Here is a 12,340-nt window from a genome sequence, read left to right on the forward strand (position 1 = left end):
GCAATGGTGTGGTAGTTTGAACATTCTTTGACATTGCCCTTCTTTGGGATCAGAATGTAAACTGACTTTTTCCAATCCTGTGGCCACTGCTGAGTTTTCCAAATTTGCTGGCATATTGAGTGTAGCACTTTTACTGCATCGTCTTTTAAGATTTTGAATAGCTCAGCTGGAATACTGTCACCTCCACTAGCTTTGCTGTTGCCCAGACTTCCTAAGGCCCATTTGACTTCACATTCCAGGATGTCTGGCTTGAGGTCAGTGACCACCCCATCATGGTTATCAGGGAAGTTAAGCTCTTTCTTGTATAGTTCTTCTGTGTAATCTTGCCACCTCTTCTTAATCCCTTCTGCCTCTGTTAGGTCCCTGCCATTCTGGTCCTTTATCATGCCCATCTTTGCATGAAACGTTCCCTTCATATCTCCAATTTTCTTGAAGAGATCTCTGGTCCTCCCTAGTGTTTTCTTCTATTTCTTTGCACTGTTCATTTAAGAAGGCATTCTTATCTCTTCTAGCTATTCTCTGGAATTCTGCATTCAGTTGGGTGTATTTTTCTCTTTCTCCCTTGCCTTTCGCTTCCCTTCTTTCCTCAGCTATTTGTAAAGCCTCCTCAGGCAGCCATTTTGCTTTCTTGCATTTCTTTTTCTTTGGGATGGTTTTAGTTGCTACCTCTTGTACAATGTTGCTAACCTCTGTCCATAGTTCTTCAGGCACTCTGTCTATCAGAGCTAATTCCTTAAATCTATTTGTCACCTCTACTGTATATTCATCAGGGATATGATTTAGGTCCTACCTGAGTGGCCTAGTGCTTTTCCGTACTTTCTTCAACTTAAGCCTAAATTTTGCAACCAGAAGCTCATGATCTGAGCCACAGTCAGCTCCTGGTCTAGTTTTTACTGACTGTATACAGCTTCTCCATCTTTGGCTGCAGAGCACATAGTCAATCTGATTTCTGTGTTGACCGTCTGGTGATGTCCATGTGTAGAGTCGTCTCTTGGGTTGTTGGAAAACAGTGTTTGCTATGACCATCGTATTCTCTTGACAAAATTCTACCAGCCTGTGCCCTGCTTCATTTTGTACTCCAAGGCCAAACTTGCCTGTTATTCCAGTTATCTTTTGGCTTCCTACTTTAGCATTCCAATCCCCCATGATGAAAAGGACATCATTTTTTGGTGTTAATTCTAGAAGGTGTTGTAGGCCTTCATAGAACTGGTCAACTTCAGCCTCTTCAGCACCAATGGTTGAGGCATAAACTTGGACTATTGTGATGTTGAATGGTTTTCCTTGGATTCGAACTGAGATCATTCTGTCATTTTGGAGGTTGTATTCCAGTACTGCTTTTCTTACTCTTTTATTGACTATGAAGGCTACTCCATTTCTTCTGAGGGATTCTTGCCCACAGTAGTATACCTGATGGTCATCTGAATTAAATTCCCCCATTCCTGTCCATTTCAGTTCACTGATTCCTAAGATGTCGTTGTTCAGTCTTGTCATCTCTTATTTGACCACATCCAGCGTGCCCTGATTCATGGATCTTACATTCCAGGTTCCTATGGAGTATAGATCTTTACAGCATCAGACTCTCCTTTCACCACCAGATACATCTGCAACTGAGTGTCCTTTCAGCTTTGACCCAGTCGCTTCATTCTTTCTGGCGCTACTAGTACTAGTCCTCCGCTCTTCCCCAGTAGCATATGGGACACCTTCCGACCTGAGGGGCTCATCTTCCGGCGTCATATCTTTTTGCCTTTTGGAACTGTCCATGGGGTTTTCATGGCAAAGATACTGGAGTGGGTTGCCATTTCCTTCTCCAGTGGATCACGTTTTGTCAGAGCTCTCTGCTATGACCTGTCCGTCTTGGGTGGCCCTGCACAGCATAGCTCATGGCTTCATTGACTACGCAAGCACCTTTGCCACGACAAGGCAGTGATCCATGAAGGAGTCATACCATGGTAGTGGTACAAAAATGCAATACTGAGCAAGTTATTTATAGAACTAGAATTAAATAGAGGGTTATATGTGGTTCTCTTCTACATCAGCTGCAGTGCGGCACAATGTTTAGGGTGCCGGAATGGGACTCAGAAGTTCTGGGTTCTAACTGCCACATTGCCATGAATCTCTGAGTGATTTTGGATCACTGACTTTCCACCTAACGTGCCTCTCAGGGTTGTTGTGAGGATGGAGAGGAGGAGATGGATTAAGTAGGCTGTGTTCTTTTCTTCACGTGAGGAAAAAGGGCAAGATATAATACATTTGGAGTGACATATATTTTATTTAACAAAGGCATACAGAATGGTCCATCAGACTTTCATTAAATATATTAATATAAGGATAAAGTCAATATACACATGATCCTAGAAGACACATGTTAAGTTTCTTTGAAATCAATGCCCCTCCCTTAAAAGTCATATAAATTGCTTCTCTTTTTTAGTAGAGATTTAAGGTAAGTATATAGACAGCTATGTATAGCTGGACAATTGTTCCAGCTGACAAACATATTTGCTTGCTTTTTCTTTTTTTAAAGTGTCATAAAAAAAACAACTTTCTGGTTTTCCCGCATGTAAAACCAGAGGAAATATTCAAAACATATGAGCTGCATATAAGTCCTCAAATGTATGGGACATGCAACAACTGTGACTATTTGACTAGTGGGCAGGAGGGATGCTTTCATGGTTACAGTGCATTACTCAGCAAGCACCATTCCCCCAGCTTAGTTTAGAAAGACTGGTAGAATTTACAGCACCAGAATAGAACACAGGGTGGTGTCTCTAAGACAATGGTTAACTCCTTAATATGTTTTGTTAAGGAGGCACTTCAGGACTTTAGCCTGCCTGAAATCTACACCCTCTGACCCAAGAGTCTGTCCAATAATATCAGATACAGTACTACGGCCCGGCTGGCAAGATTTACTCAATGGTAATGACAGTGAGCTCATATGCTATAGCAAATTATAAGTGACTTTAGATTATTTGACTTTGATGTATTTTAGTTGTTTCTGGATATGCTAAATTTCATGTACAGTTCACCATTTAGATGGTTAACAATCCTGTCCCTGGAGTCCTCTAAAGAAGTGCTTCCCAGCCTGGGGTACATGTACGCCCAGTAGTATGAGCCAGCACATTTAGGGGATTGCAGAAAAAATTGAATGATGGTGGAAATAACAGTAATGATATTAATTACAAATGTTTTGCTAATATGAAGGATACAATTTATGGAAATGGGCTGCCAAAGGGTACACAAGTTAAAAAAAAAAAAGATTGGGAACTACTGCTCTAAAGCATTATTTTCAGAAAACAAGCAACATGTTTTAAAACTCTAAATGTGCTTTCCTTTTTCAGATCCAGTCACATCTTACTCCTCCAGCACAAGCTGAATGGGCAGCAGTATCAGAATTTAAATGGTTGTAGACTACTCTGGAAAACTCTTAGTGAAAGATAGCTGAGAAAACATCCCTGAGAAAACAGTGTGAAGCAACTGGCAAAATCCAGGGTTGTGCAAATGGCAACAGGACTTTCTTCTCCCTTCCTGTCCTCTCCCCACCCCCAAAATAATTCCTAAATGCACCTAGATTCTAAAGGGGAAGAGGCAATTGCTGGACTTCGCCATTGTCACTGGGAGAAACCCATCCATTACTCCCTAACATGCTTCTCCACGTTCTCCACATCATGTATAATTCTGTACTCCTATCATATTTCTACTTACTTGCCTTGTCCCCTAAACAAAATAATCCCTACTATAGTAGCCTAAAAGCAGCCCACCTCCTTTTCTGCACTTTTCCCAACTCCACAATACCCCTTTTCAAGATGTGGTGGCCAGAACTGTATACAATAGTCTAAGTAAAGGCACACCATAGAGTAATATAAGGGCATTATGATCTTGGCAGTTTTATTTTCAGTTCTTTTCCTAATTACGCCTAACATGGCATTTGCCTTTTTTCACACCAGCTGCTCACTGGGCTGACATTTTCATCAAGCTGTCTATCACAAGGCCAAGATCTCTTTTTTTGCTCCCCAGCATCTTGATCCTCTGATTCTGTCAGCTTATACTGGAAGTAATGGTACTTTTGCCCCAATATGCTTTATTTTACAATTGCTTACATTGAACCAAATTTGCGGTTTTGATGCCCATTCTCCCAGTTTGGAAAAATTCTTTTGGCACTCCTCATAATCCCTTTTTGTTGTGCACTGATCACTACTAATTCCAGTTCATGTATATGAAAAGCATTGGTCCCAACAAGAGATCCCAGTGGGACTGTTTACATCCCTCCACTGAGAGAATTTACTATTTGTTTTTACTCTAACTTCCTGTTCTTTAACCAGTTACTGATTCATAAGAAGACCTCTCCTCTCATTCCATGACTATTATGTTTGCTCAGTAGTCCTTGGTCAGGAAGTTTGTCAAAAGCTGTTTGGAAGTCCAAATAAACAATATCTACTTTATCACCTTTGCCACCATGTTTATTGACACTCTCAAAGAACCCTGAAGTTTAGTAAGGCAGGACTTAAGTCTGTGTTGATTCTTTCTCAATAGGTGTATCCTTCTGTATGTTTCCTAACTTTATACATAAGAATGCTTTCAAGCAATTTGCTTGGAACAGACCTTAAACTAACTGGTCTGCAATCTCCAAAATCCCTCTGGATCCCTTTTTAAAAATTAGCATTACATCAGTCATTTTCCAGTCCTCTGGTACAGAGACTGCTCTTAATGTGTTATTTATTTTTTAAAGAAGGTCAGAAGTTTCACATTCGAATTCTTTAAGAACTCTGGGATAGATGCCATCTGGACCCAGTGATTTATTAAGTTTCAGTTTGTCAATAAGGCTGAGAATTCCATCGTTTGTCACCACTGTTTGCCTTGGTTCCTCAGACATCTATCCTACACTGTTTGCAGTGAAAACAGATGAAAATAATTCATTCAGCTTCTACATAATCTTCCTATCCACCTTCAATATTCCTTTAACTATCAATCAGTGGTCTAACTACCTCCCTAACTGGTTTCCAGTTTCTGATTTAAATAATTATTTTTGGTAGCCTTGATGTCATTAGCAAAATGTCTTTTTGCATCTCCTATTGTCTACTTATATTTTCCTGTCACAAACTTGTGCTCATCTTTGTTGTCCTCATTTGGGCAAGATTCCATTTTTGGAGGAAGCCTTCTTACCTCTAATACCTTCCTTGACCTTCCTTGACACTTGGATTTGGTGCTACCTTTCCTAACCCATGGTATACGTATTATCTGATCTGTTGTTATTATGATTCAGTAATCTCCAAGCATTCTGAAGAGATTTAAGCAACTTGACTCCCCCTTTCCATTTCCTTATACTAGTACCCTAATTTTAGAGAAGTTTCCTATTTGAAGTCAAATGTGACTGTTGGACCTCTTTGACAAAATTCCAGTTAAATATATATTATATCTGCTGACATTGTGGTTACTGTTTCCAGTTGGTTCAACAACACTTGCTCTAGGTCCTCTGCAATCCCATTTTAGATTAAATCCAGTATTTCCTTCCTTTTAGCTAGTTTCATGGCCAGTTGTACTAGGACACAGAATTTTAACTTCTTTATCATAACATGTAGTTATCCAGTGGATGCAGGAGTAGTTGAAGTCACACAACTTCATTTGGAAGCCTCCCTGATTTCATTTCCCATCTTAAGATCTCTTTGAGCATTTAGGTCTGGGGGATGAAACCATGTTCCTACTACTAAAGTTGTCCTGGACCGGGTATTGTCACCCATGGTGCTTCTGTGGGGAAATCTTCCCTGTTAAGGTTTTTGAGTCTGCTGGACACTATGCCCTGTTATGTACAGAGCAGTACCTCCTCCCATATGCCCTTCTAGGTCCTTCCTGTAGAATTGTTATCCACAGATTACTGTATCCCACTAGTTTCCACCATTCTACCAGCTCTCCTATTTTGGCTTGGAGGCTTCTAGCATTTCCATAGAAGCACCTATATAGAGTATACCTCTCTAGGCATCTCTGGAATGTGTAACCTCTGTTTGGCACTTAGAACTCTTAACTGGTTATCATGTTTCACCATTTACTCAATGCCTTATTTCTTTCCTCTCTACGTTTGGGCGATCAGAAACTTTTAAATCTTCATTCCCTAGGGATGTTTTATTCCCCTAAGGCATTTATGGAGCAAGGAAATCCCTTGAGAAGGCAATTCTGATCTCTACCACCATGTAACAAGAAAAAGAATGGAAAAGCATTATTTTTTACCCTGAGCCAGCAGTCCTGCCTCTCCATTTTGAAGCATTTGTACATCTCCTTTAAAGTTCTTAAAGACTTTGCCTTCACCATAAAGAAACAACACTGATGGACACCCCCTTTCTCCCTTGAAATGTATATAGGGCAGGAGTGAGCAATTTATGATCTTTTAGATTTTGTTCGACTGCAATTCCAAACAGCCTTCACCAACCCATGCCCTATGTTGGACCACAGCTTCTTTGTAGTGCCTCAGCCTGGTAGATCACAGTCTCTTGAACTGGCCCCTGTAGCTATCCCTTTAACAATGTTTTTTCTTTGCATCAGTATGCAAGCATTCATTCCATGCCTTGTGCTTATTTCTGCTAAAGGAACAGAAGCAGGCTGGGCCTGGGGTTTTCTAGCCAGTCAGTAATAACCCTACTGCACAGTCAGGTATTACCATGCATGATAGAAAGTACTGTTCTTAAGTGGACAAGCCAAGTGTATTACCACACTACTAGAAATCCATTTAAACATATAATGATGGTAGTTACATGGTGAGAGTAGTTTTTTTTTCCACAGCTAGTTGCTCTCCTGATCACCAACTTGATGCATTACACAGTGGTAGCATCCATCCTTGGGCTGTCTTTCACACGTTAGAGGTGCTGTTGCATGTAGCCACAAAGTATGTACAGCTAATGTACTATTCACGTATATAGCGCTTTTCAAATGTTCCAAACAATCCACATACATATCAGTATGCTTTTACAACAGCCCTATAGGGTCAGCCAGTGCAATCCCATATCTGTAGATGGAAGGCTGAGCGAATACTGGCATGCCTAAGACAAGTCAAGAGTTAATGGCAGAGATGACAGCTAACAGCTCCCACTTATTCAGTATCCTGCCTCAAAGATGTGAGGCAGCTGTGAATATTACATTTTAATGGGTACATAGTGCTGCAGTTTGGGTGTATTTCTGGACACAGCCCTGAACCAAACCACTTCGGTTTCAGCAACAGATAACGTTTGTGCAGCTGAGGTTAGTGCACCAATAGCACCTGTTCCCAGAGGCTGCTAATCTACTCATGCTCATGCATGCCATAGGTACATCCAGTTTGGACTACTGACCAAGTACACTACATGGGTCTGCCTTTGAATCTGTCCAGAAAAGTTAGCTGCTTGAGAACACTGTGGCCGGTTACAGGAAACATAGGAGCCACTTGTCACAACAGTGTCATTGCCTACCATCTGTCTCTGGGCAAAATTCAAAGTGCTGGTTATAACTTGTACAGCTTGGCTCCAGGGCACCTGAAAGATCACCTTTCCCCTGCATGTTCAGGGGAAGTCCTCCTTTCAAGACTGCCACTTCAGAGGCATGCTGGGTGGCAAGATGGCCTTCTTAGTGGCTACTCTGAGAAGACACAAGTAATTGGACGGCATACAAATTTTATAAATAAATAATAAATAAATACTCTCAAGCTGTGGGATGAGGCTCACTCTCTTTTGTTGGCCTTCTGCCAGCCAGTGAAGGCCACTTCATTCAAGCAGGCCTTTTGCATGTAAGCAGGTCTGTGGGTTGCATACTGTTTTTATTTTGCTTTTCCTCTGTTTGGTTGTGCTTTAATTCATTTTATTCTTGTTTTAATCACATTTTATTTATGATTCTAAGCCACTTGGATGCCATTTTCATGGTAGAAAGGCAGAACAAGTCAAATAAATAAATGTTTTAAATGATGCAACATGAGAGGTAGCCCTCAGGCTCCAGGCCAGGCCTCCTGCCAGACTCATACCAATGATATTACTGGATACAATGATATGTCCTTTTAGCTTGTAGACCCAACCAAAACAAAGACCACATTATAAAGCCATACTGCAATATTGCAATCTATCCTCTAACCAACCCTGTAAAAATATTAAGCACTACTCAGAGTTTCTACGTTATTCCCAAGGCTGCACTAATTTCACCAAACATTGGGGTATGTGTAGCCTTTAATTGAGATGGCACAATTGCTTTGAGAGATCAAAGGCTCTGCTGTCAAAGCTTCCTGAAATGTTACATTTTCCTCTAGGGTTTTTATGGCTATTGTCTGAGGATAAGGGCTTTATAGGCATGCATGTTTCTTCTGCCATTTTTTTTTCTTCTCCATTTCTTTTTAATAACTAGAAGTACAACCTTAAATGCACATCTTCCCTCTACTCTTGGGAAGACTCCAAGGAGGATTATGCAGTTAAGGTCAAGCAGGAATTTGGCAGCTCCCTATGGAGCAAATTCTCTATTCTCTATCTGTAATGCAAACCTCTTTTTTCTTTCAGTGGCAGAGAACTTTTGCACAATCTCCTTCATGTTCAAAGCATCCTTATGCAATTGTCCCATAATATAAGGAGTTGCTTAGCTCTTGTGAGAACCTTCTAATTTTACATGATACGTAACCAACTGGATGAAACTTTTCCTAAGATTTTGCTCATGCCCAGACACCAATTTTGCAATAAAGTATTGGACACATTATAAAGTCACATACATGCAGCTTTTTTCACATATTGTTGAGTTAGTGATTCAGTGTGAATGCAAAAGTCACTTCAGCTAGATTTCATATTTTCCATTTCATTAAATTGTCTGACATTATGAGTACTAATGTGTGATTCAAATACAGCCAGAAAACCCCTAATCATTGTTCAGGAAGCAATCCTATGCATAATAACCTGGAAGTTCCTTAGTTCCTGCCTTGGAAGAAACAGCCCTGCCCATAATCAGGCGGAGATACTGGTGTTCAGACAAACCGACACTTTTCTTTCTATCTTTCCAATGTAAGCTTTGCTACTTTCTTTTCTTTTTGCAGAGTACTTCTGAACTACCAGTACCTCAGTGAGCTTATATTTAAAATTAAACTTAAAAGTTCATAGATTTTAAGAACAGCAAAGCAAGAATTCATTGCAGATGGGAAAAATGATCGCGTGCAGCCGACAACAGCAAAAATAAACCTCCTCCTTCCAGGTTTACTCAGAAGCTTGCGAGTATTATGTAAGGTACAGTCACATATGTAAGTGGGTGTTCAGCCGAGTTAGTCGCTAAACTGCCAAAGAACCCGTTCTTTTCAGTTGTTAGAAATATGCAGTATAGAGCATCTGTCAGAAGCCATGTAACCAGCTTTTGTCCGACAAGGGTGGGTATTTTCCGCTTAGGCAGCCAGGCGTGGGGAAAACCTGTTTAACTCCCAAGAGAGACGTCTGATCCTTGCAGACCGAAGAGACCGCTTCATTATTCGTTGCAAGGCAGGCAAGGCTCTTTCTGTTTCCTTCCTAAAAGCCCGTCCCATATTTGGAGCAGCTCCTTCTACTCCCAGCCCCGTGCAATGTCAGCAGCAAATGATCATTAAAAAGAACTCTTTGCTTGTGGAATAAACTTGAATCGCTGGCGAAGGGGCTGAAGAACAGACAAAACAAATAAACAGCTACAGGGCTCGTTTGAGTCATTGGACCGCCTCACCCGAGACAAAGTAAGTTGCAGAGCTTCTGCTCCAGGTAAAAAGGACACAGAAGCGAAAAGACTGCGTTAGTTTGAGGAGGAAAAACAACCCGTTGCCGTGCTGCGCCCTCGTCCCGAAGGCAGAACGTCACCCCGCCGGCGCTCGCTCGCTCTCAGACACACAGACACACACGTTCAGGCGGCTGCGCCTGTCACTTCTGCAGAAGCAATGCCGAGCCGTTTGCTTCTCATCCCAATGCTTTCCACCCTGTTTTGCATACGCAGGCCAATCCAGAGATAAACTTACTTTTCTAACTTTTTCTAGGGACGGGGACAGGTGGAGTAGCAGAAATGCGGAAATCTCCCACCCAAAATAAGCAAAAGACACAGAAGCATATCCAGAGTCGAAAACCAGCACTGAAGGATTGCTCACCTCTGCAAGCGGGAGGAAGAAGCCACGATCAACAAGCCAAACTAATGCCAACTTTGAGGCTTTCGGTAGGATTCTGGGAAGGCGTCACTTCCTAGAGCGGTAAATAGAAGAGGGGTGGATTCCGAAACAGGCCCTTTAAAACTCAGCTCCACCTCCTCCAATCTCTGGGTTGCTTATGCTCCTGATGCAACAGCCCTAAGAATACTAAGCCACAGTATCGTTCCATTTCCTCCCTGTATCATTTGAAATTTTACCTTTCTGACACTCAAGACTAGGATGAAAGTGGTGGTGCTGGTGGTGATGAGGATAAATGACACTTTGCTTCAAACTCTCCTGCTCCTCTGAATGGTTCTTCAGGTAAAAAATACAGGAATTGCCTAGCAAGATAATACTAAAGATCCATCAGGATCAGCATCAGTTTCAACAATAGCCAGTTAGATGTCTTTGGAATTTTACAGCACATCCTAATCCTAATCTGACAGGGGATAAACTAGGGCAGCAGTGCCCCACCACCAGCAGAGAGACATCATATTTGCAGAATGGTTCCAGTTATGTTAGCAGAACATTCTGCTCATGTCAGTCCACTGCTAGCAGTGTCCCCACCAGTGATAAACCAAAACATGAGGTTTTCTGGGGATAGGGCACAAGCAGCCAGATATCCAACATCCCTGTATTTCCATGGAAGGCCATCAGGATGAGAGAGGTATTTTTTCTATTGGTGGAACCAAAGGAGGGAATATGTTGAGAAAACTTCAAAATGTGGGGGGCAAGAAAAAAGAGAATTCCCCCTCCCTCCTTGCAAAGAGCACTCTAAGAAGTGAGAGCCAGCAGGGCTTTGTAAGTGGTGAATGATCCATTTCACTTCCACACCCACCCGACTTATCTGTACTGTTCTTTATTACAGGTAGGAGCCTGATGGAAAAAATGTCATGATGGCCTTGTCAGCAGTCCTCAGCCTTTTCAGAACTGAAAGCTACCTTTAACCCCAACTTGCAATATTAACATTTATTTTAGTTTTAACTCTCTTTATTTTAAAACTGGCTATACTTCTTTGTCCTCATATAAGAGTCTGTTCTTTAGAGCATTTCTGCAGAGGAAAGCATATATATCAGCCACCCCCAGTTTGGTACCCTCTCATTGCATTGGACCATGTGCTGGCTAAGGATGATGTGGTCCATTAAAGAAGCCCGATACAGACCATAATGTCTGAAGAGCTACATCTGTGTTCACTCACAGGTCATATTCAGACTTGACTACATGTCATGTCTGACATGGCCTTGAATTTGACATGATCCCTAGAAAGTTACTTTTTGTGTTTGTATTTTACTGCTTTTATGGCTTTAATTTTTATTGGAAACTCTCCTAGAGAACCTTAATTATTTGGGAGCAGTGTAGAAAACTTATAAACATGCAAGTGTAATGCTGAAGTATCTTTTCTAAAAGTGCCAGAGAGCTGGTAAGTTTAGTCAGAGATGCCAATTAAAATAGAAGGAAGCTGAATTAAACTTGCTTGGTAGCAAAAGAGTGCTACCTTCGGGAATGCATGAGAACACAACTCACCTCCTAACAAAACTAAGTATTTAGCACTTCCTTTGCTTGGCTTCTAGAAGTGAAATATTTGTGTTCTACATGCTGTGATGCAAGCTGCAGGAGTGTGATATGGAAATAACATCAAGACTGAAATATTCTGCTCCTGCTGTGCTAATTTCAGATATTGTGAGGACCAGAGTGTGTTTGCCTCTTCTTCTCTGCAGAGGCCTTGTTCCAGGAGCTGTTTACTGCTCATCTGTGCCAATATGGAGATTCTTAAACACACACCTCTACATCTGACTCACACTACCTACACTTAAAGGATCTGGGAATGGATGTAGATACCTATCAGCAAAGTACATCTATGACAAACACTGTGTTGCCTGCTGAAAGAGTAACACGTTTTCATGCAACATGCAAACAGCACAACCACAATCATAAGATTTTGCACCAGTGTAATTTTACACTGCTATTGAATTTTACATCCACTATCAAATCTTTGGACAAAACTCACTGGCCTTGTTCTAAAGAATTCAGGCTTGCTCATGTACTGGTGTATCTTGCTCTTTCACTCCTGCTTGATCACTTGTGCAAGTGGGAGCTGCGAAATGGACTCTGGACTGTGAACACAGCCCTTGTTTCCTTGCACTTTCTGTTGCCTGAGCAGAGATGATTTCATCAGTAATTTATTTTTAAGAGTTATATGCCACCATTCAGCAGAGTTTCCAGAGT

General features: G+C 41.4%; 1 protein-coding gene and 1 long non-coding RNA gene across 3 annotated transcripts in view; one reads left to right on the forward strand and one right to left on the reverse strand.

Annotated features, from left to right (window-relative positions):
* Window positions 1-10,142, reverse strand: part of MIDEAS (mitotic deacetylase associated SANT domain protein) — a 71,553-nt gene extending 61,411 nt beyond the window's left edge. The window contains exon 1 of the mRNA XM_044435876.1: window positions 10,079-10,142. The gene's annotated coding sequence lies outside the window, so the exon portion shown is untranslated. The remainder of the gene's footprint in view (window positions 1-10,078) is intronic.
* Window positions 9,469-11,103, forward strand: LOC123026358. Of its 2 annotated transcripts, XR_006415281.1 has the most exons (3): window positions 9,469-9,676; window positions 9,971-10,435; window positions 10,983-11,103. It is a non-coding gene; the product is annotated as an uncharacterized LOC123026358 (long non-coding RNA). The 2 variants fall into 2 exon arrangements; XR_006415280.1 differs by having other exon boundaries at window positions 9,469-10,435.
* Window positions 11,104-12,340: the final 1,237 nt, after the last annotated feature.

Source organism: Varanus komodoensis, unplaced genomic scaffold, assembly GCF_004798865.1.
Source record: "Varanus komodoensis strain SLA01 unplaced genomic scaffold, ASM479886v1 scaffold3, whole genome shotgun sequence".
In the NCBI taxonomy this organism is placed as follows: domain Eukaryota; kingdom Metazoa; phylum Chordata; class Lepidosauria; order Squamata; family Varanidae; genus Varanus; species Varanus komodoensis.